Here is a 25,399-nt window from a genome sequence, read left to right as displayed (position 1 = left end):
AAATTTCCTCCTAAATAGTAGTACTCTAGAATACCACTGCCCAGTAGAAATACAGTGTGAGTTATAAATGAAAACTATATGTATAATTATAAATTTTCTTTTTTTACCTTTATTGAAGTATAATTGACAAGTATATAGTTGTCTTAAATAAATTTTCTAGTAGATACATTAAACAAGTAAAAATAAACAAGTGAAATTAATTTTAATAATGTTTAATTTGACCCAATATATCCAAAATATGATTTCAAACTGTAATCAAGATTAATATTATTAATGAGGTATTTTATATTCTTTTTTCAGACTAATTTGTCAAAATCTGCTGTATATTTTATACTGACAGCACATCTCAATTCAGCATAGCCACATTATAGTTGCTCAATAGCCACATGTAGCTACTATATTGGGTAACATGGATATAAATGGGCATTCTCCTTTTTCTATTTCATCTATTATTTGTTTCTATTTCAACTTTAAGTTTGGGTTTTGCATTAGTATTGTATCAAAGAAGTCTTTGTTAATGGAAATGTGCCCTTTGGATAATTTAATGAACAGAGAAGCACTTGAGGACAGTGCAAAGAACAGGCTTTAGTATAAAACCTGGGTTCTAATGCCCATCTTTGCCACTAACTGGGGCAGTGGCCAGTGGAAACACTCAGCTTCCTGCAGTCTCTTTCTTCACGTTAAAAAAAGAGATGATGGTTTATTATTATTAAGGTGCTTTCCATTTCTGAAAAACTCAGCTTGCAGCACACACCCTCTTCGGAGCTTCAGCATCCATTTCCACTTTCCATTTAAGATTTCTATATGACAGGGCATGGGGTTGTTTCCTGGGCCCAGCTCTGTGCCTGACGCATTGCAGGCACTAGAAGAAACGGAAATCCAGTTATCCGAGGGACCCCTGGGCCTCCCAGTTTTTGCCAGAATAACTATAGCAGCCTTAGCAATTAATTATAGTTTTATTTCCTTTCTCATATTGGCCTAAAATCTTGACAATCTGAGCTTTCTGAAGGGTTATAGCCAGGATGAAAAACCATTTCCTGATCCTGTTAGCAAAGGAGAGGAGATGGTGCTCAGCTGTAGGCAGGGCTGCCTGGAGACCCCCACAAATGGCTCCCTCTTATTACATGCTGTTCTGATGCAGAAGAGAGCTAATTAATGGCTCTAAATAAGAAAACAATCAAATCTCTCTGCGGTCATATGAGTCAGAGCAGACCCAGATGGGGAGCTGGGCCCTTGGCCTCCAACTGCCCTCGAGAAAAGCAACAACAGCTTTTGCTCCATGCGTCAGAGCGCTGCAAATCCCCAACCTAGAAGGGGAAGGAATTATTCAAAATGGATTGGAGACCCAGCTTGATGTAAGGCATTTTCTTAAAAGGCCAGGCCCCCTATCTGCTTTGGGCAGATTGAGATCTAGGCAGAGAAGAAAAAAGCATGAGTCTTTTCCTCTCTTTTCTCTTTAGACACCCAAACCTACAGCTACTGAATGGGGAGTTCTCGGTCACAGGGCCTTTGTGTGTGCTGCAAGATTGGTGCAGTTGGCACTGCCACCCGGGAGGACTAGAGGACATGTGGCTTGAAGCCCATTGAGCCCCAAACCTGCCCGCGTTCAGGAGCCTGCAGTCACATATGAAGGCAGAACATTGACTGATGACCTGAGGGCAGGAATGGGATGCTTCCCTGAGATTAGTTGAGGCTCCACACAGTGAAAAGTTTTATTTTGGTGTTAGAGGCTTTGTGGTGAAAATCTGAGAGTGGAAATAGGTGGAAGAAGCCTCTTCACAATAGCCAAGTATGTCCTCAGAATTACAGCAGGATGCTAGCAAACAAAGAGAAGCCATCCTTCTTTGGCTCTATCTGTACTCTGTCAAATAACAGCCTCCTCATGGTTTGTTTTTTGTTTTGTTTTTTCCATTCTTGCAGATTATTAAAATATGTTTTGTTGTCATCATGGCTTGGCTCCCAGTGAAATTGTTCCACTCTGGAAAAAAACCCTGGGCTACTGGCCACGAAGGTCATTATACTATTCTGTCCCCTCCTTTGGTAATCAAGTTCAGGTAACAAGCCTTTTGTCAGGATATAAGCAAAGTATGTGGTAAAAAATCCTTGATGAATTTGAAAGGATTTTTTGTGTTTAAGTCTGAATTTCAGTTGGTCCCCAATTCCATCCCTCTAAAATTTGGTTAAAATGTCATATAGAACAGTCCAATACTTCAATTTTGCTTCTACAATATCGATAGAAAAAAAATAGTGGTAAGGGGGAGCCTCTGGAATGAAAGAAATCCAGACTGGAACTTAAACTCTGTCTCTTCTGACCTGTGTGACCATGGGCAAGCCCCTTTCCTCTCAATGCTTCATTTCCTTATCTTGAGAGTGGGAATAACACTATCTACCTCATAGGTCTGTGAAGATTAAATACAGTCTTACATGTGAAGAGCCTGACTCAGAAATGGTGTTTTTTTTTATTATTAGCTCATAATTCTTTAAATAGGGATTGCCAATGGGTTCATTCAAAGTGATGCAGTAAAAGCCTCTACAGCTCTGTTTCCTCTTATTCCATTCTGTGAGGAGCTTTGGGGAAATCCTCACAGAGGCTGTAGTCCTCAGAGCCTTTCTGAAAGCTCCACGCCCTAAAATCCTCCCTTCTCCCTGGGCCGAGGCTGGCGCTGCAGGACCTTGGACAGCTCCACGCCTTCGAGCCTGTGGCTGCCTGGGCGAGCAGGAGGGTCTTGGGGGGATTTTCCCAGAAAGGCTGCGTTAGTATGGGGGTTTAGGAATCACAAGGGCTGCCATCTCTCTCCCAGCATGCATGCCACTTTCGCATGCATGCTTAGATTCTTCAATATGACCAGCCTTCCTGGAAAATTCTGAAGAACCTCTCCTCAGAAACTGGTTAGGTCCACCGATAAGATTAACTGCATCTTCAGGCCCTTTCCTTCTCCCTTATGAACTCGAAGGATTTTTTTATTTTTTTTTTTTGAGCCTACGAAGAACAGAAACACCACCCACGTCTTCCTGTATCTGCTGATATTTAATTTGTTTGGCTTTGGTACAAGGATTAAACTTTTTTTTTTTTTTTTTTGGATTCAACATTCTTGATTAACTTCAAGTGAAAGTAATAATGTATGAGCATGAAGAAAGATTTTACAAGACAAAGAGATTCAGGTATGAATTAAAAGAAACATAAAATAATGTTACTGCCAGTAGGTGATGTTGAACGCAATTCTGTAATCAGAATAAGCAGTTGGTTCAATCTATGAGACAATTTAGCTTTTCACTCTCCAATACAGAACACAGCATACATATGTAGTCACCTTCTAAAGAGGCAGGGAAGATATTAAGTCCTATTTTTACTTTATGATACTGAGTCATGTAGTTCAATGCAAATCACATGGATGCCAAAGTAAGAACAATACCAGGTATTTAAATACCTCATTTTCTTTGAGGAGCTTGAGAGATTTTGTGGCTGCATGAAATCCCTTCACAACAACTCCAGAAAAGACACATGTCACCAGGTAGGCATTTAAGACTGAGCTCATCTCATCCATCTCCCTTACCCCCATCATTAGGCCTGGAAGAGCCAGTGTTTGCCAGCTCTTTGTACTTAGTAATAGCCTTCTGATAGCTGCATTTTATGGGCCACATTGTCAACTGGCAAAAAGGCTTATGTTTGAAAAATTACATTACATTACATTACAAGGCTTATGTTTGAAAAATACATTATTGACTAATTATAAAGAAGAGAAGAGGAATAGGGAAAAGAAGTGGAATACGGAAAAAAGGAGAAAGAAATTATAGAGGGAGAGGAAGAAACAGGAAAGATGCTTAAAGCTCCCTGATCTTGATAAATGTTTTCCCTGCATTTTCCTCATAAAATGCCCGCCTCCAACTAGGTGGAAACTTGAACAAAGGCCTTTAGGCTCTCTTTAAACATTTCCGTATGGATGAGAACAGTGGCAATCCCACTGCTTCAACTAGCTTGAAGGAATTGCAGACAAGCACATCAACTCAAGACTCCAAAAGCAGACAGGGAGCCCCCAAATAGAAGGGTTTGTGGTTTTCACCTAAAAATGCCCACACCCACCCTGAGCCTCCACACCATGCAGGAATCTTAGTGGCCAAATTTCAGCTTGGTTTGACTTATGCCCAGCAGAGGTCGCTGTGGATACTGGCAGTGGGTACTTGTGTAGACTGGACCAGGCAGGTTTGGGCTGGGTGGTGGCTCCACTGTCTGGTAACTGTTTTTCCTGTGGTTCCACTGGGAAGGAGGTCTCAGGTCAGTTATCTCAAAGCCACATAGCACCTTTGCCATAAAAGTGCTATGAAATTGAGGTCATTTGCTGGGAGTAGGCAGGTCTGGGAGGGCGGTTCTCATCCGATAGGGGTGTCTACCCATAGTGGTATCCCTGCATGACACTCTTTCCTTCTCTGTGAGTGTACCTGGTATTACTGAGAGGCCACCTGTCACTAACCAGCAACCCCAGCTCCAAGACATGAGGGCCAAAGTGACAAAAGTTGCCACACGATCTTACACTCGCATCATAAGGGACTAGGCTGATGGGGCCCCCCGCCAACTCCCACTTGGCAGCCTGTGGTGGTAGTGGTGAGGGGTACAGAATTCTGGTCCTCAGGGCAGCCAGAATATTCTGAGAGATGGGAAGGACAAGGCCCTGGTGAGGATGTTAGGCTCAGACCCAAGACGCCAGAAGGGCTGAAGAAGGCTCCATGTAGTTGTGAGGTCCCATTTTCTGGGTCACACCCAGACATGCAGGCTAGGCCCAAAGTGGCCTGAAGTTACGTCCACCCTGAGGACATCTACTTGGACCCTAAATCATTACTGTGGCTTGAGAGTAGAAGGGGCAACTACCCTGCCCCCATGCCCCACCCCCAATATCCAAGCCCAGCAGTAAATAGTTCCTCTTCATACACACACACACACACACACACACACACACACACACACTCACACACAGCCAAGCCCACCGTGACACACACATGAACACTGGAGCACACACTGGCACATTCACTCACTCATATACATTCACACTCACACTCTGATCTGTGCAAACACTATCACCTATACAAACACTTACATTGTGACACATACAAACACACTCAAAGCTGGGTCCAGTCAGGATGCCCCTCCAGATACCACCCCACTCAGGCCTCCTGAACCCTGGATCCCTCCCCGCCAGGCAGTTCCCCCCCCCATCCACGTCCTCGTGGTCACAGGTCTTGAACACCCCCCGGAAGGAACCCTAGTTACCATCACACACACGGTGTCCTGGGTGCTGGGCTGTCAGCGAGGGTGGAGGTGGGGGGTTGTGCGGGGAAGAGTGTGGGGCTTAGTGCCCTGCCTGGGTGCAGCCACCGCCTCTCTTGGGATTTTCCATCCCGGCTTGCGCGGGCCCGAGAGGAGGGAGCACGCTTTGTCTCCCGCCCCGCATCTGGCACGTTTCCGCCGAAGCTCCCGGAGCCGCGCCCGAAGCCCCCCCCCTCCTGGCCGCGCCCCCCGCTCAGTCCCTGGCGCAGGCCCGCCAGTGCGGCGACCGCCGCTTTGTCTTCCCGCGGATGCCGGGGCGGAGCGCGAAAGCCCCACGCTTGGAGCTGCCGCCGCTTGCCCCGGACGCAGGTCTCGGTGGCCCGGTCTGGGGCGCACCCCGCGTGGAGTGGAGCAGCCCCAAGGGTCTGTGGGCGCCGGCGGCGACTGCTCAGAGCCCCGGGGTGCTTGAGGAAGGACCCGCCCCGCTCGTGCCCACCCAGGTGCCTCCCTTCTGCGGTGCAGGATCCCAGGTGCCCCGGGCGGGGCGGGGCAGGTAGGGTCGTCTCGACTTCTGGCCCCCCTCCTGGATCCAGGTAAAGCAGGCCTAGTAGACAAGGACTGGATGGGGAGAGGTCGGGAGGGGTTCCTCAATCCCTCTTACTTTCCTCCACCGCATACCCCCACCCCCAGGCCACTAAGACAGGAGCGGGGCTCATGAGCGCAGAGGACCCCAATAATCCATCAGTGCTTTCCTGTACCGGTGACTCCAAGCAGGGTGGGAATGGCTCTCACAGCCTTTGCCTCTCACATCCCAATCCCCACAATAACCTAGGCGGGTCCAAATGGGAGGGGAGAGAGTCCCCTGTTCCATCTGCATTCTGTCCCCCCACTTCACAAAACCCTAAGCTTCGGGAGGAGGGTGGGCACTGGGAAGGGTCATCCTGGAATCCCAAACAGCCCTTGCTCAATAACCCCAGGAGGATGTGAGCAGAGGAGTCCCGCGGTCTCACCCATCACATTCAGATCCCCTTTGGAACCACCAGCAGCGGAGATATTGTGGAGGACCCTGCCTCCGACCCTTTCATCCCAGAACACTCCCTCCGATCCTCAATAATCCAAGCAGCCTCGACTTCAGGCACGGAGGAGGGAGGCTCCAAGCTCTCAACGCCTTCTCAGGAGAGACGGGGCGGTGGGGGGAGGGTCCCCCAGCCCTCGCCCCTCACACTCAAGCGCCCCCTGTACCATAAAACCAAAATTAACCCAAACTGCTCCAACCTCAGGCGCCTGGCCCCAGGGAAGCCCGCGAGGAGTCGTCAGCAGTTCTCCGGGACAGATGGTCTTGAGGGCGGTGAGGACAGTGCCCATCATCTCCCCAGGCCCCCTCAGCATTCAGATCATCCCCTCCCCAATAAAACAAAAGCGAAATTCAGAAGCACCGACCTCAGAGAGGCGGGATGGCAGTCAGCGCTGGGCAGCACACTCAGCTCCTTCGTGCTCCTCACGACCCCGGCTCTCTCGGTGGCGACGGCGGCGGCAGCGGCGGCGACCGCGGCTCCCGCGTCCGGAGCCTTCCTCGGACTCAGCACCTGGAGCGGCGAACAGCTCCGCGCCTCATTCCGCTGACCCCGCCTCCTCTGCGCTGCCGTGTCCAATGGCGACCCGGGGCCCGCCCAGGAGGCCGCCCATTGGGGGGTGCCTTCCCCTCACCCTTCGAGCCCCGCCCGCGGGTCCCTGGGTCTCTCTGTCAAGACCATATCCCCCAGAGACCGTCGGCGTTAACGCACAGCCTTCTGGAACTTGTAGTCCCTTGAGGACATGGATTAGGCTCATTCCGGAAGGTAACCAGAGATGGACTGCATTTTCCAGGGTGCATTGAAGAAACGGAGGCGCTGAGGAGGGCGGGAGGACTGTTTCCATAGTAAAGGCGGCTGGTTGGGGATGGCTGACGGAGAAAGGGGCAGGCCGCCGGACCCTCGAAGGATCGTGCGTGACTTCGGGCGGCCTCTTGAAAGGTTGTTTCGATGTTTTTTTCCTCCTGGGTCCCCACCTCTGGACTCTGGGCCTCGGTTTTCCTATCAGAGAAGAGGGCGTGGAGCCTTCCCCCGCCCACACTCCGCAGTGATGGGGCAAACCGAGGGCGAGCCGCTTTGGTTTGCCCAACAAAGGTGAGAGAGGACGGAGGTGACAGTGCCACCGCATTCTGCAGTTTATCCCTTTATTTTTGTCTCGATGTTGTCATAAAAGGGCACTTTACTTTTGATCATAACCTTTGGGCCATGAGGGCCTTCCTATCCCGTTTTTCCCCCGGGTTCTGGCCTCCACGCTACCCTTGGATACCGTAGCATCTCCCCCAGCGTAGCTAGAGGGCGCTTCTCCTGCTTAAAACCCTTTACAGGCTTCCCATTGCGCCAGGAATTAAACCCACACTCCTCAACATCGTTTGAGAAGCCCTTCAGGATCTGAACTCCACCTTCTTCTTGCAACACTCAACTTCTGTGAAAGCTGAGAAGCTTAAGCACCCGTTTTCTCTCACTCCTGTGGGTCCCTCTACCCTTCATTCAGCTAACTCCTCACTCTCTTCACGCCCCAACCTAGATACTACCTCGTGCGTGAAGCCTTCCTAGATGCCTAGTTTTGTATTAGGTACCCCACCTTCTGTTTGAGCAGCACCTTCTACTTCCCCTATTCTACTTGCGTGTTTATGTATCCATCTTCCACATTAGATGATAAGATCCATAGAGCAGGGACCATGCCTATATTATTCATACTTACAGTCTGGCGCACCAGACACTAGGGCGTACTCAATAGATATTTGTTGAATTGAACTTTAATTGAATTTCACTCACACCTCCTAAGGTCGGGCGTTTCCCAATGCTGGAAGTGTTCAACTAGAGGTATGCTACCCCTGTAAAGAAATGTTTATGTTATTCATATAGTGGATTGGAATTTTGCCCGAATGCTTTAAAGGCCCTTCCAATTCTATGACTCTAGAGATTTCTAGACTTATGCCTGTTATTCTTTGGAAGTCTTACAAATGCTCCCCTGTCATCAGTTCTTCATGTTCCTCTATTTCCAGCTTTTGGCCCTTCTCCTTTCTGTGCTTAAAGGCCCTACCTCCCACTCCCTTGCTGGGAAAGATCTTCTGCTCCTGAAATAAAGACAGTTTGAGATTCCTGCCCTTTTGGCCCTCTGCTCCGCTTCCTAGAGCCCTGGTGGTAATGTCCCATCTTGCTAGGTAGCATCTTTTCTGAAACGTTCCCCACTCAGGGCCCTGGTGTTGGCCAGATGGTCCAAGTAATCCCACACATGCTTCACATGTCACCCTATCCAGACATTTTGGGTGTAGTCAGCTAAAGCATTCTTGGGAGAATGCCTTAATATATGGGAATAATTAATTCATGGCAAAGGAAGTAACCAGGGAAACAATTACCCTGAACCTGATTCAAACCAAACAGACAGTCTGAGCAAAAGCAACCTCATCATCCTTGAGTTGATGACATCCAGGAAGGGAAGCCTAGGATGGAGGAGTGAGTACAATGGGTTGCATTTAGGGAAGAACTAATGACTTCAAAGAGGCCGGGCAAAGGGGCCTTGGTACTGGCTGGACCAGGAGGGAAGACCATTGGAGCTGGGTGAACAGATGGGGCCTCATTACTGAAGATGAGAAACCTGTAAAGAGGGAAGAAAGAATGGGATTTGTGCTGAAGCGGAGTGCTTAATTCTTTGGATGCATTGAGAGCATAGGCTGTTGGAAAAGAGTGTAGGGGAAGGACTATGATACAGGGTGGGCATCAGCAGAGCATAGGCAGAGAGCGTGGAAACACAGCTGAAACTCCTGGCGGTCCTTTAGGAGTAATGCTAGTTTTCAGAGACTTTTCCAATTAGGGAAATGGTCAGAGTTCCATGATTCTCCCAGAAAGCAGGACCTAAACAGCATCTGCTCAGCCAAGTAGAGTCAGGAAACCTGGGTTCTAATTCTCATTTTCCTCTGTTTAGATGTGTGATTCTGGACTGGTCCTGTTTCTTCAGATGTGCAATGCTATTTGTTGGTATTAGGGAGCAGCTAATAAGGTAGAGGTAGGGGAATTTAAAGCTATTTGAGTTGCCTTGCACAAACAACCTTCTTGGATCTGCAATTTATTTGAAAATATAATGGATAAATGAGATGCCTTATGTAAAACACTACATAAACATCAAGCACTTAACAGATATTACTCTGTTTCCACATTTTTCATCTTGGATTATCAGAAATTGCTTTCTGAAAAAACAGGCAGGAGGTAATGTCCTGGGTAATCTGGGTTCAAGTTACCATTCTCTTATAAATCCTATGATTATGGTCAATATATTTGTTTTTTCATCTTTTAGGGGTGCTTTACAGCAGAGAACCCTAAGAGAATGGAATTCTAGATGCTTAGAAGCTAGAGTTGGGAAGGATTCCAGGGGAACATTGAGGTAGCCTCCTATCTTGCTAGAGAAGGGAAGAGGTCTCTGAAATTCCGTAGGTCTTCTAATTAAATAATGAAGGGATTAACTAGAATGCTGAATCTTGTACATGGGGTTACAGTGATTAACCAGGGCTGGGTCCCAAAGAGCCTAGTATACCAGGCTGAGGAATATAATGTTATGCTAAAGATTACCAAGTTTTTAAAGGAGATGTAGATTTTGAAAAGATCTAGGGCCTGTGTGGAGAATGACAAGATGAGGCTGGGATGTAGGTCAGAAGCTGCACAGTGATCTAGCACAGCATCTATGAAGATGGAAAAGAGGGGGTGGATCTGAGATGTATTAAGGAGGTAAATATTCAGAGGACTTTGTGAGTAATGAGCTGAGGGGGTGGAGGAGTGCTGAGTCAAGGATGATGCCCAGGTATCCTCTTTAGGATACTGGATGGATGGACGGTGGTGCTTTCCTCTGAGGTGTGGAATAATAAAGGAGCAGTTTTAGGCAGGGAGAGAATGAAGAGGTGAGTTTGAGGTGAGTGGGAGAGAGCCAGGTGAGAGGTCCACTAGGTGATTTGGAGCTTATCTTGGGAGAATGCCTTAATATATGGGAATAATTAATTCATGGCCAAAGAAGAAGTAACTAGGGGGACTATTACCCTGAACCTAATTGAAATCAAAAAGGCCAGGCCTGAGAGCCTATCCTTGAGCGATCTGATGTGGAGAAAGTCTTAAGTTATCAGGTTTTCAAAATATACATCATAATTGAAGCCATAGGAGTGGATAAAATCCTTCAGTAGAGAGGGTCGGAGAAAGGACGACACTCCCCTGGAAAATACCAGCATTTATGGGACAAGTAGAGAAAGAGCAGCCCAAAGGAAAGGTGAGAAAAACACTCAGAGATAGGAGGAAAACCAAAGAGTGGTATGCCACAGAAGCCAAATGGAGGAAGCGAGGTGACATGGTGCAGAATGGTCAAGTAAGCCAACGTCTGAACAAGTGAACACCAAATTTGGCCACAAAGAGTTTATTGACAACGTTGGAGAGTAGGTTCGGTGGAGTAGCAAGGGCAGAAGTCTCAGTGCATGGGAAGTGCATGTAGATAACTCTTGGGGGTGGTTTTGAAGGGGAGGAGGGAGAAACCAGAAAGGATGTAGTGGAGTTGAGAGAAAATTTTGTTTTAAGTTGGGAGAAGTAAGGACATTTAAAAATGCTGATGGGGAAAAGTTAGTAGAGGGACAGTTGAGGATACAGGAATGGGAGGGATTGAAGGATGGAGAGAGACCAGCAAGAGGATGAGGGGGTAGTGGGGTTCAGACTGAGCCTCAGGCAAGAGGAGGGCCCACTTTTCCTCTAAGATGGGGAGGGGGGAAGGAAGGAGGAGTTGGAGATGCAGGTAGGTCAGTAGGTTGGTAGGTCGGTGGGAAGCTTGGAGAGAGAGGAAAATGTTCAAGATGGCTGCTGGAAAAAAAGGAGGGAAAGCTAATAGCAACCCACAAAGACTGAAGGGTAGTGGTGTGAGAGCCTGCTGAGGTTGGAGGCCATGGATTTGTGGGGGCACATATATTAATGCCTTCTCCCAAGGTAATCTGTGTGGTTGTGGGCTTTTCTCAGCATCTCATCAGACCTGAGATAGGCATGGAGAAGGCTACTGGTGAGGCTGATCCAAGGCTGGGCTGTGTTGGACGGGAGACAAGAAAGCAAGGAAGATGCTGATGCAGACAGGAGAGGTGGAAGTAGTGGTGCAGGAGAGGAAGGAGGTGAAGCTAGGATGGAGTGCACAGGTGGGAGGGTGGGGTTCTCAGTGGAGTGGGAGGGTAGATGTGATGGGTGGGAGAGAAGAGACGGGAGGCCAGGCAGAGCTGGTCAGAGGTGTAGCAGCTCTGGTCAGGGGCACAGGCAGGGGGCTGCAGTGGACAGAGGAGGTCATGGGATTAAAAGGCACATTTGTTGGATGGGTCATTGGCAAGTCTCCCAGAAAGATGGCTGCTTTAAAGGAGAGAAGGAATCCTAGGATCCCTGTGCCGAACTGTACAGGGAGTGGGAAGTTAACAGATGATGGCAAGGAAGAAGGATCGGGTGCAGAGCCCTCTGACACACGAGTGTCACAGAAATCAAGGCGTTGGGGAGCTGAGAAGAAGCCCTCTGACCCAAGGCACGAAGGTTAAGGAGAAAGAGAACCAATGAGCTTTCTCATACATTTTCACAGAAGTATTGTCTCAACATCATCTACACATGGTCAGTTTTATACACGCCTAAAAGGCAGAATGTCTAGAAATAAAATGAACAAAAACGAAAACACACAACAATGTCAGCTTTCATGGTGCAGTTGTATCAACCAAGTTCAAGGGTAGTGATTTTTGCAATTTATATTTTGGTATCGTTTATAGATTTAAGAATGTGCACATCAACTAGAAAATGTGTTTAAGAATTTTGCAAATTTCATTTCTTAGCAACGATTTGTTTTCTCAGTTTAGGACGTAAATTAGGAAATTGTGTTGATTTTTTTTTTCCAATGGAGAGCTTAGAGCTTAATTCATGCCTTTGAAATGCCATGAATTTGAAATGCAGCCATTTTCCTTTCTGCATCCTTGGAAAAGATGACAAGGATTTCATTATGTTTTCAGGTTATCTTGCCAGCACGTATAGACTTTCCACAAGCGTCTCCTATCATTAATGTTGGCTTGTGAGTGATGCTGCAGAAGTGTTGTACGTGAGATATTTAAGACACGTCACATCAACAGCCAACTTTAGTATTTCCCAAACAGCAGCTCAGTTTATAATTATGGGACTTGATATAGGATATGAAATGTGCCTCTAAATGTTAATTGAGGAAAATGATCCCCATAATTTCTAAAGAAAAGACGGGTAAAATCAGTTAATTGCTTTGAGCAATCTCTGTCTTTAAAAAAAGGTCAGTGTTGTTTAAAAATATTTTTGTGTAGTTGATAAGTCTTTGTAATCTTGAAATAGTCCTGCTCTTCCAGCCCCTTGAAACAGTGGGTGCTCAGAAAATATTTTGTGAATCAATTCATGAATGTGATGATAATCTATCCGTGTTTAAAATTCTTCCTTTCATCTTAAACTTTCATAAGATACTCTTATAAAAGGAGTGGCTCTTTTTCAGCATACGTCAGATCATTTTATACCTCTGCTCAGACCTCTCCGGTGGCTTCTTTGTCTCATTGAGAGCAAAGCCTGAAGTCCTTATGATGGCCTATAGGGCCATATACACTCTCTCTTATAGCGTCTCTGCCTCATCCCCTAGGTCCCCTCTGCTTCAGCACATTGACCTCCATGCTGTTCCTTGATTGCAGCAAGGACACTCTGGCCTCAAGGCCTTTGCTCTTGCTGTTCCCTCTGCTTGGAAGCTCTTTCCCTAGGTATCCTCATGGACATTCCATATAAAATGGCAGCCTTTCCTCTCCTGGCCCTCTTTAGCCCCCATCCTGCTTTCTTTTTTCCATAGCACTTATTACCATCTGACATATTATACACTCTCTTACTTATCTGTTTAGTCTGTCTCTCCCCCACTTGCACTCCTCCAGTAATCCACTAGAATAAACTCTCCATTAGGGTAGGGACTTTGTCTATTTTGTTTACTGCTGTACTCACAGAGCATGGTATAGCACCTGATACATAACGAGTACTCAGTAAAACGTGTTGAATGAATAAGAATAACCATCGTCCCTAGTCTGTGACCCTGACATCTATCTTTTATTTGTTCACATTACAGTCCTCATGTAGGACATGTGTATATAATCTTTCGCATTCTGGAAATCATAGTTTGATATCATTTTGAGTTCTGCTTTTTTTTCTAACATGTAATGAGCATTTTCCTTTGCTGAGATTGAATTCATCTGTTCAGTTGTTCATTCACTCATTCATTCAATGAATATTTAATGGGGCATTTCTATGTTCAGACAGTGCTGGGTCTATAGTGGTAAACAGGATACAGGACTTGCCCTCGAGGAATAGAGATTCTTTATAAACACCGTCTATAGTGATTGCCTAATATCCCGTTAGATTCCATACTATATGTAACCTCTCCCCTATTTCAGACTTTCTGTTTGTTATTAAAATTGATGTAATGAACACTCCGAAGTTTATAGCAATGACCCTTTACGAATTATTCATTAAGGTAAATTCCCAAATGAACAGTGTATCGGGTTGAAGGATTAAATGTGATTCTGGTTTTTTTAATACCATCTGCCACATTGATTTCAAAAAGGGTGGTACCCATTTTACCCAATTGCCAGCGTGAATGTTCCCGCTTCAACACAGCCTTTCCAGCATTGGATATTACTCTCAGTTTTGGCTAATGTAAAGTATAAAATGATCCTTCCTTTTATTTTTACATATAGTTTGTGTCTAGTAGGAGTGCACATTTTTGGTTTTCTTCTTTTGTCATTGGTTAGCTCACTAGGTCCCAAGAGGCTTTTGAAGGGCCATTATCCTACTTTGTATATCATGCCCAATGTTGAGCACACATTGGAGGCTTAGAGCATCTTAGAGTTCAAAGGGATTGCATTCATCATCTAGTTCAATGAAGATTTCTGATAGATGGCTTTCTCGCTTCTGCTTGCGTACCTCTGGCAACAGGAACCTCACCACCTCACGGAAGCCTGTCTTGTTTTTGCCCTGCTCTATAGGTGTTGAACAAGCTTCTGGTTCCTGTGGCTTCCATGTGGCCCCAGTTCTGCCCTCTGAAGCAGCAGAGTCGTACCAGATGTTATAGCACCCCACCACTTTGGCTGCCCAGCTCTGCAAATATGTGGCCAGACTAGAAATGGTCAACCCCAGGTAAGTCTGGAAAGACACTGTCCCACCTACAGGTCTCTGCAGTGGCCATGTCAGCAGCCTCTTCAGCTGGATTCGGATGAAGCTTCAGGTCAGCTGAAATTCTAAGACCTTTCTGTGGACCTGCAGCCAAACCGAGTTCCTCTCATCCCACACTTCTGCAGTTGATCTTTTTAAACCTGAAAGCAAGACTTTGCTTTCCTCTCTATTTTATTTTAATGTGTTAGTGGAGAAACTGCCCTGGTCCCACTCCTGCTATCTAAGATGGGGATAAAAAGAGTCATTCTGACAACTTTACATGTTGGTATGATGATCAAATAAGATGAAGAGTTGGACATTTGTCACTCATTGGTTGCCTGCCAGCTGAGCCTCCTTCCTGTGCTTGAGGAATTCCATGCCTCATGAGGTGGAACCATCTTCCTTTGCAGCTAGGGGTGTGGGCATGGGCCTGAGGCTCAGGCTCCTCCAATCAGACAAGCCCCCCACCCCCACGCCGCTCCTCACCATTTTTTATTTTATTTTATTGGGGAATATTGGGGAGCAGTGTGTTTCTCCAGGGCCCATCCGCTCCAAGTCGTTGTCCTTCAATCTAGCTGTGGAGGGTGCAGCTCAGCTCCGAGTCCAGTCGCCGATTTCAATCTTTAGTTGCAGGGGGCGCAGCCCACCATCCCATGTGGGAATTGAACTGGCAACCTTGTTGGTGAGAGCTCACCAATCTAACAAATCGGCCGCCCCACTCCTCAGCATTTTTCAATTGGAAGCCAGTGACAGCAAAGGAGCAGAGTCTGCTTTGCAGCCCTTTTAGTGCTTTGATAGGGCCAGTCTCGGCTTGCAGTGACAGCAATTTTATGTGCAGCGTCCCCCATGAGTGTGTCCATGGTGTAGGTGGCAGGGATGGCATGCCATGCTCAGTGGTCACAGTGATATCTTCTTAGATCACCGCCGAGTTGAGGTTTGGGGCACGGTTGTTGACTGTGTGCTTCTAAGCCTGATTTTCTACCTTTCTGGAGGTTTTATGAGCTACTCACTATCTTTCAATTCATGTCCTCTGCTGTGCACATCAGCCACAGTTAGTTACTTTTGCTTACAACTGAAAATTCTAAGGAATGCACGCAAGATAAGAAAAGTGAATCGAAAAGTGCTAAGTGCCACACACGTATATTATTGTTTGGGATTTTGATTCTTAAGACGTGGGCGTGAGAGGAGTAGGGGCAGATAGGCCTGATCTCTGTACATGCTAAGAGTTCAGACAGATCAGATCGAGGCTGGCCTGGAAAGCTGGCTGGTGGGAGAGTATGATGGCAGGAACTTGTGCACTTGCCATTGGCTTGACAGTTAAAGGCTGACCACTGACCCTAAGGCAGTTGGTGTGGGAATGGCAGCTGCCAGAGGACCTGCTGGGCACACAAATGGATCGGCAGCTTGCCCTCCCTCCCCTTTGACCATTACCAACAGCCAGGGCCAGGAGGTGAGGCTAAGCTGTACAGCAGTTCACCTGAGGCTGTGCAGCTGCCCCTGGGGTGTCCTCACTGGGGTGGAAGAGGAAACCTGTCTGGATTTGCACCGCCCCCCACCTCCCGCCTCCGGAACCACCAGAGGGATTATGAGTAGGTTGGGATTCCATCCTGTGCTACCTTCAGGCTGCCCTTTATCCCACTGAGCTATGGCTTGGCTCTCTAGCCCAGCCTGGCTGTTTCTCCAGAGCCCTGTCTCACAGGCTGCCTTCCGAGCCTATGAGCCCTGGCTGTGCCGGAGTAGGGCTGAGACTGGAGCTGCTGCCTGGTCAGTAATGGGCCTTTGAGAGCCTAGTGACGTTGAGCACAGCCTCTCGGGGGACTTCCTATCTTGAACCCCAGATCGCCCTCAGAGTAGCCCTGCTGGGTATGTGTATGGGGGGGGTGCTCTTGCCTTAGAGATCCCCTAATCCAAGTGTACACTGAACACTGGTGCTGGCCTGCTCCCTGCCTTTGCACAGTATCCTGGTGCGCCTCCCAGGGGACCAAGATCACAATCTGTCCACATAACCACGGGCATATATTGGGCCTGGACCACAGTCACGTCAGAAATGTGGTAGCATCGTTCAGAGGTTCTTCACACGGAACTACAGGTCCTTGCCTTGTCATAGCCACGGATTTGGGGGATGTTAAGATCACAACTACCAGTTTTAATCCTCTTGCCAAATATAACTGTTTTGATATCAAATCAAATCCACTATAAAAAAGCATAGATTATAAATTCTTAAACTTGATCATCTGATCTAAGTAGCCTTTCAATGTCTAAGTTACTCTGTGTCAGGTAGTACCTTGACACTTTATATGCTTTCTCTTATTTAATATTCACCACAATTCCATGAACTAGGTACCATTATACTTCCCATTTTATAGGCAGGGAAACTGAGGCTCATAGAGGTTACGGGACTAGCCAAGGTCACACAGCCAGTAAATGGCATCCACACCCAGAGCCTGAGAACTGTTTTTCCCTCAGCCCATTCCACTGTGGGGCAGCACTGGCTGTTGAAATGTTTTCCCTCATGTGGAGCTAAAATCTCTGTCTCCCTAAGTCAGTCGCATTGCTGTTTCTGCTTATCCCCACAGCCCACCGTGGCAGTTCCCGATCTCCCAGTCTTCCAGCTCAGTTCTCTACTCCATTCATGCTTCTTCCCCACGGAACATCTGAACTGTTTTGTATCAGCTACGTCCTGAGGATCGTCACTGTAGGGAGGTCACGGCGGGTTAGCCCGCCAGTTCTCTAAGTCCCTTCTCCAAAGTTACTGGCTCCCAGGCTGTCCCACTGCTGGTAGGGTTATGATGAGAAATAGTCGACCTGGTCATTAGCTTTAGAAGGAACTTGGCAGAAAGTTCTCCTTCTCTAAGAAAAATGACAGGGAAGCAGTCAAAACAGTGGAAACAGTATTAATATTATGCTAAGGATTATATGGGAATATTCTGTCTCCCCAACTGGAATACAGGCTTCATGAGGGCAGGAACTTCTGCTAGTTTCATTTACTGTTGTACTCCAGTGCTTAGAATGGTGCCTGGAACAGTAAATATTCAAATATCTGTTGAATGAATTACTAGTACAGTTTCACATCTGGTGTCACTTCCTCGGGTTACTAAGGTGTTTTGGAGAATAAGGTGATCTTCCAAAGCCATGGCTTTGAACTTTGTTTTCTATTACCCCACCACCAGTTTTTCTAGTTTTATTGTGATTTTGATTCATAAAAGATAACCTTACCATATGCCAAGTACATTGGACAAATAACTATGCCTCAAAAGCAATTTCATTTCGTCTTGTAAACCTAAGTATAAACTGGGATTTGGTTCAGCTTGATAAAGGAATTATTGGATTTCTAGTCTTCTGTGGAAAAACATTCTGTGACTTTCTGCTTTGAATTCTGAGCTTTAGTTCAAAATATAAAATCATCAGGAAACAGCTAAATGAGAGGAATGTTAGTCTTCACACTTTTTTTCATGTTCTATACACAATACATGCTCATTGTTGAAAATACAGGTAAGCACAATGATGAAAACAGAAACCACTTATATTCCCACCACTCAGAGATGGTCACCACTACCATTTTTCTGTTTATATCAAATACTGAAATTAGCTAACATGGTCATTTCAGGGAAGGAACTACATTTTTTTCTGATGAGAAAGTGAATATGGGAGCCCTCGTTTCCAGCCCAGGTCGATCTGTGCTAAGAGGAGCCCACAGATCTGAGTCCAGTAAGGCACAGGTAGCGAAGGTAAGTGGGTGGGGTCACCTCCAGTTTGCAGCTCAGAATCTGACCTTGGAGAGTGACTCCAGAAATGGCAGGAGGCTAGAATGGGAAGTGAGTAAGGAAAACAACTTGGACCTGGCTAACCATCCTAGATTTGATATGCAAAATATTTCCTAGAAATAGGAGTGTCTTTTCCTGAGAAATGAAGGCGAGATCATCTTGGAAGGGTCTCCCCCAGGATGACTCACACGTCAACAACACAGAATGTGCAAGCAGTGCTCTGGGGACAGCCCTCGTGCTCACTGTGTAATTGGCTGGTTTGTCCTGGACCAGTCCTCTTCCACCCTGATTTCCTAGGAAGGGGCCATGTCACTTCTGGTTCTTGACTCACTGCAGAAAAAGGTGGAAATCTGTGCGAATTGGACCTGAGATCATGTCCTTGGGCAGCTTAGCATCTTCAAGCTGCCCTGTATGGGATCCCTGAGAAGTCTGGGTCATGGGCAAAAGACTCATAGTTTTCTTTAAAGTTAATGAAAATTTTGTATTCTTCTCTGTAATACTTGTCTTACTGTTAAAATAATGTCTCTAGAAACCTTTAGGTTGATGTTCCAGGGTGCTAGGTGTATAAGAACTATTTGCAAATGTCGGTTGAATGAATGAATGTTGTTCACCCCAGTCTTCAGGATGCTCTTGTTCAGCTTGTGGAAGGTCTGAAAGGGCACGATGAGACCACTGGGCTGGGAGGTAAAGAAATTAATGCTCTCTGGGCACCACCTATATTCTAGGTAAGGTGCCAGGTGTTTTACCTACGTAGCCTCAGTTTAATCCTCATAACCCTACAAGGATTCAGATTTTATAGGCCAGTAATTGGAGAATTACAGAAATTAGGTAACTTTCTCAAGGTCTGGAATGGGGCAGAACCAAGATGGAAATCCTGATCTGCATGGGCTTCTGTTCATTCTCTCCATTCACCTGGGGCCCTCTGAGGCCAGTTTACCCATCAATTTCTTGGCGACTACATGGGGAATGCAGCTCACTGCTGTGTCCTGGGGGGCATGAAAGAAACTCCTCATGTTTTTTCTCCCTGTACTGAAGGCTGAAATTGCAGGGTCACAGGACTTGACTGTGGGCAGAGAAAGGCAGCACCTCTGCTGGGCTGGAGCACATGCCCTCGTTCCTGAATGGGCCAAGTGGGGGCTCACAGGGACGTTCCATGAGGAAAAGGTCCCACTTGCTGTGTTATTTCAGGGTCACAACCATTCAGGATGTTTTTCGGCATTTTAGGCTTGTTTAATCTTTTGGACTGTGTTCCTAGTATGTTATGGCTCAAGTTTTACTGGCTCTATTCAGCTATGAGCTGAGTGTCCCCAGTGGAGGGACCCACCATGGCTTTGCGGCGCTCTTCAAAAGGACATAGTACAAGGTTCCACATTATTCACAGATGTCTGGGCGTGGTTGTTAACATAATTATTCAGTGACAGCATTACAGTCCCTGAAGCAGATGTGGCCATTTCTCCTTCTGAGGGGAGCGCCTGGCCTCTCTCGTCCTCCATAGGTGAGCCCCATAGGTGAGCCTCACAGCACTGGCGAATCTTGCTTCCAAAACTCCTTCCCTGGGGCACAGGGCTGGCGCATGTGTGCGAGGTGGATAAGGGATAAAGCTGAATTCCTTCAGGAAATTATAAGTAGTTGGTAAAAGTAACTATGGTGTGAATCCACTGTATGTAGGCTTAGAGAAGGAGCTAGAAGACATGGTCGTGGGTGTTACCTAGCAGTGGTGGCTGTGCAGGGAGTACACACATCGTCAGTTCTCCTTTGACCTATCTGCAGTTTTAATTTTTATGTCATGAACATGCGTTGTTTTTCTAATAAGAAAAAAGAGAACTATCAAGAAATCCTATGGTTGGGTATTTAGGTAATTCTGAATTTTTACGAGTACAAGCAGTGAATGGCAGCTATCATTGGCTGGAAATTAGTTAAAAATTATAAAGCACAAAAATGTAGACCCCACATCTAAATTCTGAGAAACTGACCACTTCCTAACGATGTGTAAGAGGGCTATAAACGGCTGCAGGGTTGGGCAGCATGGTCTCTTTCCAAAAAGCAACGACTGGACCGAAGAGTTTTCAACCTAGCCATCTTTTCAATAATAGTCATCAGACTGACCACGATACTGCATTTTGGAAACTTGTCAACTGCTATTTTTAAGCACCTGTGGCACCAGTCATCTGCCCGGGAGAGAGAAGTAAAGACAAGAATATCATCCCGTTGTTACCTTTGAGTTTGTGGGAGGGACATGAGGCTGAGAGACCTAGGCTGGCAAGGTCACGTGCCCACAGAAGGTACTTGACCTTGGTCAGTGACCTAGAAGCAAGGTGGAGGTGCAGGTAGCTACTTCAATGTTGAAAACATCAACTCCAGTCATTCAAGTGGCTTTTTAATTTAATATCTTTTAAGTTACAAAAGACTATTATCTCTTATAAAAAAAGAGTAGTGGAAGAAGTGTCTTTTGTTCCCAGAGCTGCTGCCATCTAACCAGCAGCCCACTTGGTAGCCTGAAGCCCCATATCCAGCTGTACCCTCTCTGTCTACCCCAGCCTGGAATAATCCAGCCTTTCCGCTGGTCTCTGGGGCTTCAGAGCTGTTAAGATCCACTGGGACAAAAGAAAATTAGCACCACCACAGAGCTGTAGTTTCCAGCTCAGCCAGCAATTTGGCAGTCGTTTCATTCCCACCTGGCCAGACACTGCTCCCATTCCCCAGGTGGCTGTTTCCTGCTTGTCCAACTCTCCTCAAATTATCCAGCTTCCACTATCTCTGCCTGCAATGACCTTAGCTTCTGCTGCCCTAGGAGACTGAAGCTTGTCAGGTTCTCCGCTCCTCTCTTCCTTGCTTCTAACAGGATCCACGTGGCATTTCTAAGACCAGCCTTCCTCCTAGGATCTCCCTCCTCCTAAGATCTCACCTCTTCCAGGACCCAGTTCAATAAATCATCCTCTTTCTTTGATCCTCTAATCCTTCCCTGTGTCTGGTTCCTTTCCTACACCCTGCAAGCACGGTGCTTTCCCATTCTAGAAAACCTTGCCTTCATTTTCTCTTCCCTGGCAGCTCCCATTCTGCCCTTTCTAAACAAACTTCTTGAAATTAGCCCACATTTTGTGTCTCCATTTCCTCAGCTTCTTTTACTCCCCACCAAGTCTGAATTCCACCCCTATCATTGCACAAAAACTGCCCTTGCTAAGGTCACTAGTGGCTTTTTAACTGTCAAACTATTAAGTGACATCTTTTCAACTGAACTCACCTATCTTTGTGATATGTGATCAGTTTCTGTAACAGTTTCTGTAACTCCTCCTTGAAACTCTTGTGATTTTGTTGGCATTTCTTGTCTCCTGATGCTTTTCAGCTGCCTCCTCTGACCTCTTTTTATCTGACCAGTTCTTAAATACTGGTCTGCCCCCAGATTTTTTCCTGGACTCTGCTGCTCAGCCTTCCTGCCTTGGCTTCCTTCTGTGCGCTTTTCAGTGAGAAGGGCTTTGGACCGTGACCAGTAGCTGCGCAGAGGAGAACTGTAGAACTGGAAACCATTGGGTCTCTTTCATTTTCAACACAGCACATATCCTTGACCCAGAGGAGTACACTTCTAATGATGGAAATGTGGGCATTGGGCCTTTGGTGGATTGGATGCATGTGAGTCTTGAATGTAACTCATGTTCTCCCACAGGAGGCCATCCCCTTCCCTGTTCACGGACTCAGCCAACTTGCGGGACATAGAGCTGTGGGTTAGGAAGGCCCTGTGGCCACAGGGCTGCTCCATGTTACATTCCAGAGTCTTCCAGGCTGACCCATGTAATTCTAATTCATTTGTCTTCATTGCTGTATAGTATTCTACTGCATGGATATACTGCCATGTCCACTCTCTTGATGAACATTAAGATTGTTCCCAGTTTTTTGATGTTTCCCACAATGCTGCTGTGACGCTGTCATACTTGTCTCCTTGTGAATTCATGCAGAATTTCTCTAGGTTGTGTGTGCAGTTTGAACTTTACTAGTAAATGTGAAAGGTTGTACCCAGGTGCGCTCCCATCAGCATGCATCACCATCCTCAGCATTTTAAACCAAAGGTAAAGATGAAAGCCCCACCTGCCTCAATCCAGCCATCCACATCCTTTGCTTTGCTCCCAGGCGGCTCCCTGCTGCTGAAACACTCCATGTGGCTGTGAGGCTACTGTAGGAGACCCCAGGGTCTGTCCCAGCCTCATCTGGGCCCTCATGCTGTTTGGCAGTCCTCTTGCTTAAGCCCTGCTGGGGGAAGTCTTCATCTCCATAGTGAGGCTATTTCCCCCTTTTTCAGGATTGGAACTTTCTTCTCTGAGTGACTGCTGCCCGGGCCAGCTACATCATTGTAGGAAGTGGGGTCCCTTGTGCAAAAAGCAGGGACAAACTTTTTCCTTTTTTCTGAAGTTTCTCTCTCAACCTGTAACAATATTTTTAATTTGTTATTTAATATCTGTAATATGCTTCTTCCTGTCCAAGGGTTACTCACAGCTCAGATGCAGCCCCTCACAATGCTGGGGGCCCTGGGCTCACAACATGGCACACTCACCCAACCTTGACCCTCTCTGTGCCTGTGCCCAGACCCTTTCCAGGGTAGATGCAACTACTGGGTAGAGGCGGTGGGTTGGCAGCAGAGAGCCTGTCTCAGGGAGGCATGACCACTAGTGAATCGCGGCGCCCAGCTTTTGGTACATGCTCTGTTGTCCCATCAGACTCACTTACAAAACACAAAGTCAAAGGGAGAATTATTAAGGATTTTGAGATGGTGACCATAGAGCATTAAATCCAGAGTGCAGGGCCCAGTGCAGCTGTGCAGTCCCTCACCGTGAAGCCAGCCTGCATGTCACAGCTCTCAGACCCAGCGGCCCATGAGCCGGTCGCCTGCCACACTCTGGGTTAGCGGAGGAACCAGTGTGAGTGTGTTGAATGTTATTGGCACAGATGTCATGGTTTCTGCGAAAAGATCCCGGATTGTCAAATCTGTGTCTGTTTGGAGTTTGCACTCCTCCCTTCGTCCCTCAATGGCTTCAGCCACTTAACCTAATTATTCTCTTGTTTCTCTGTTTTTGTAGTGTACCAGGATTTTTTGTTCACTACAGTTATAGTCATGTCACTAAAGCTTCAGGTACCAGATAATGTTTAAAACTGTTCAGTGGAAAAGTATGGAAACTCCCTGTGGAGACTAAGCCAGCAGCAGCTCTTCTTGGCAAACCCAACGTGTATTTCTTTTGTCTAATCTAGTGAAATACAAAATCAATGTGATAATCACCACTAAACGTGGTGATTTGACTAATGCAACTATACTCCAACCAAAATATTGATAAGGCATGATAAGAAGTCATCTGAACAAATTTGAATTTGTTTTAAAAATTGTAAGAATATTTTCTCAACAAATATTGAGAATAGAAAAATTAATTTCATACTCTGTTCAATGTGAGTAGAAAGCACTCTCAAAGTGAACTGAAATTGGATTTAGATCAGAATGGAAAATTTGAAGAGTTCTGGAATTTCCCAAGATTAAGTAGCTAAAGATTTTGTAGGGAAAATCCTATTCTTGTGTTTTAAAATAAATATCTGCCCCCCGCCCCAACAGGCATTTCTAAAAATAAGCTTGGTTTTAGTTTTGTTTCTCCTTCTTCTTCTTTAAAATTATTTGGGCTGACGTAATTTTTTGATATTCCTATCCACCAAAACTTTCCAAAATACTGGGTTCTGTTAGTAGTAGGATTTGCTAGAGAAAAAATAATAGATTGTAAAGGAAACAACAGTGAAAATCCACATTTTTGTTTACTCATAATGTAGCTACACATTTTTACAGTTGGTCATTAATCATTTTATCCAAAGCGTGGGGGTCAGACTCCAAATTGTCTTACGATAAACTGAGAACAACTGAGCGGCTTCTTGGAGTTGAGGTGATGGCATGGTTAGAAGGAGAGTAAGGAGGGAAGTTACATTTCTGAGGTGTTTATTATGTGATACTTATTTAGTTGACATATCCTTATTTAACCCTCACTGGAGCCACTTGACAGTTGGGGAAACTGAGGCACAGAGCAGGACAGTCACTCAGGCAAGGCCGCAGAGTGGAGAAGCCACAGAAGCTGTCCAGCTTGAATCCCTCTGCCCCTCTCAGGACAGCAGTGAGGCCGGTGGTGCTGAGCCCTGTGGTCTGGGGGAGGAAGCGGAGTGCCCTCTGAGGGCATGCACGCCTCTGGTCTGCTTCTCCTTTCTCTGTTCTCCTTTCCGCTTCCTTTGTCACTCAAGGCCACACGGAGAGAATCGGTTGCTTTCAGAGGCAGGCCCCTGGGTGCTTTGTGCTGGCTGAGCGGTCCACGAGCCACAGAGGTTTAGAGGAAGTTCAGTTTCTCTGACAGGGGAAAATAAATGGCCCAGACAAGTGTTTACCCAGAGGTAGGCCTAGGTAGAGTCAGCTGTGCTCAGCAGGTGAGGCTCCCCCATGCAGCCTGACACAGGCAGGGAGTGTTTTACAGACCAGGAACCTGAGGCCAGGAGAGAAGTTATCTGCCCAGGAACCTACAGCAAACTGAGTCAGTACCTGGCTCAGTGTGGGCTTCTTGCTGCCGTTGCCCTGGTCAGCATGGGCCACGCAGCTGCAGGTGTTTGTAGACGTAGGACTGCGGGGTTTTGGCATCTCAGCGTCATTCCCATTTATTAGGAGACTTGGAGCCGCATTCTTCTCAGGAGATGATTATATGTTTCAAAAACTGAATAAACTCTTTGATGTTTGAGATCCCGGGATCTTGGATTGTTATATGTGTCTCATGTCTCACCCCAGCTCCACTCCAGATTTTGGATGATGAACAGAGAAGGTTAACTGCTCCTTTTACTGAACCTGGCTAGGATGCACGCACACACACACACACACACACACACACACCCCACCACACCACACACCACACACCCCTGTTTGCTTTTGGCCAGGGTATCGACTGCTTTCTGGAGTTCTATCTGGGCTGCTTTTGGCACCCAATCTAGCCAGCCCTGTTCTTGCCTCATGACCTCTCCGGGCTAATGTTGCAGGGCTGAGACTATGAAAACTGTGGGGCCAGGGACCTTGTCCATTTTGTTTACCACTGAATCCTCAGTGCCAGCACATAGTAGGTACC

At 46.6% G+C, this 25,399-nt stretch overlaps 1 protein-coding gene and 1 long non-coding RNA gene across 6 annotated transcripts in view; one reads left to right on the top strand and one right to left on the bottom strand.

Moving 5' to 3' along the window:
* Positions 1–6,891, bottom strand: part of SMPD3 (sphingomyelin phosphodiesterase 3) — a 77,522-nt gene extending 70,631 nt beyond the window's left edge. Inside the window, exon 1 of the mRNA XM_019756530.3 lies at positions 6,701–6,891. The gene's annotated coding sequence lies outside the window, so the exon portion shown is untranslated. The remainder of the gene's footprint in view (positions 1–6,700) is intronic.
* Positions 6,892–7,025: 134 nt separating this feature from the next.
* The window catches only part of LOC148757596 (uncharacterized), a 62,078-nt gene continuing 43,704 nt past the window's right edge, over positions 7,026–25,399 (top strand). For all 5 annotated transcript variants that reach the window (XR_016022054.1, XR_016022053.1, XR_016022055.1 and 2 more), the window contains exons 1-2: positions 7,026–7,425; positions 14,352–14,502. This is a non-coding gene — a long non-coding RNA (uncharacterized LOC148757596). The remainder of the gene's footprint in view (positions 7,426–14,351; positions 14,503–25,399) is intronic.

Source organism: Rhinolophus sinicus, chromosome 8, assembly GCF_057876585.1.
Source record: "Rhinolophus sinicus isolate RSI-liver-muscle chromosome 8, RSI-T2T, whole genome shotgun sequence".
Lineage (NCBI taxonomy): Eukaryota > Metazoa > Chordata > Mammalia > Chiroptera > Rhinolophidae > Rhinolophus > Rhinolophus sinicus.
The sequence above is the reverse complement of the archived record's forward strand: the minus strand, read 5'-3'. Positions and strand labels throughout refer to the sequence as shown.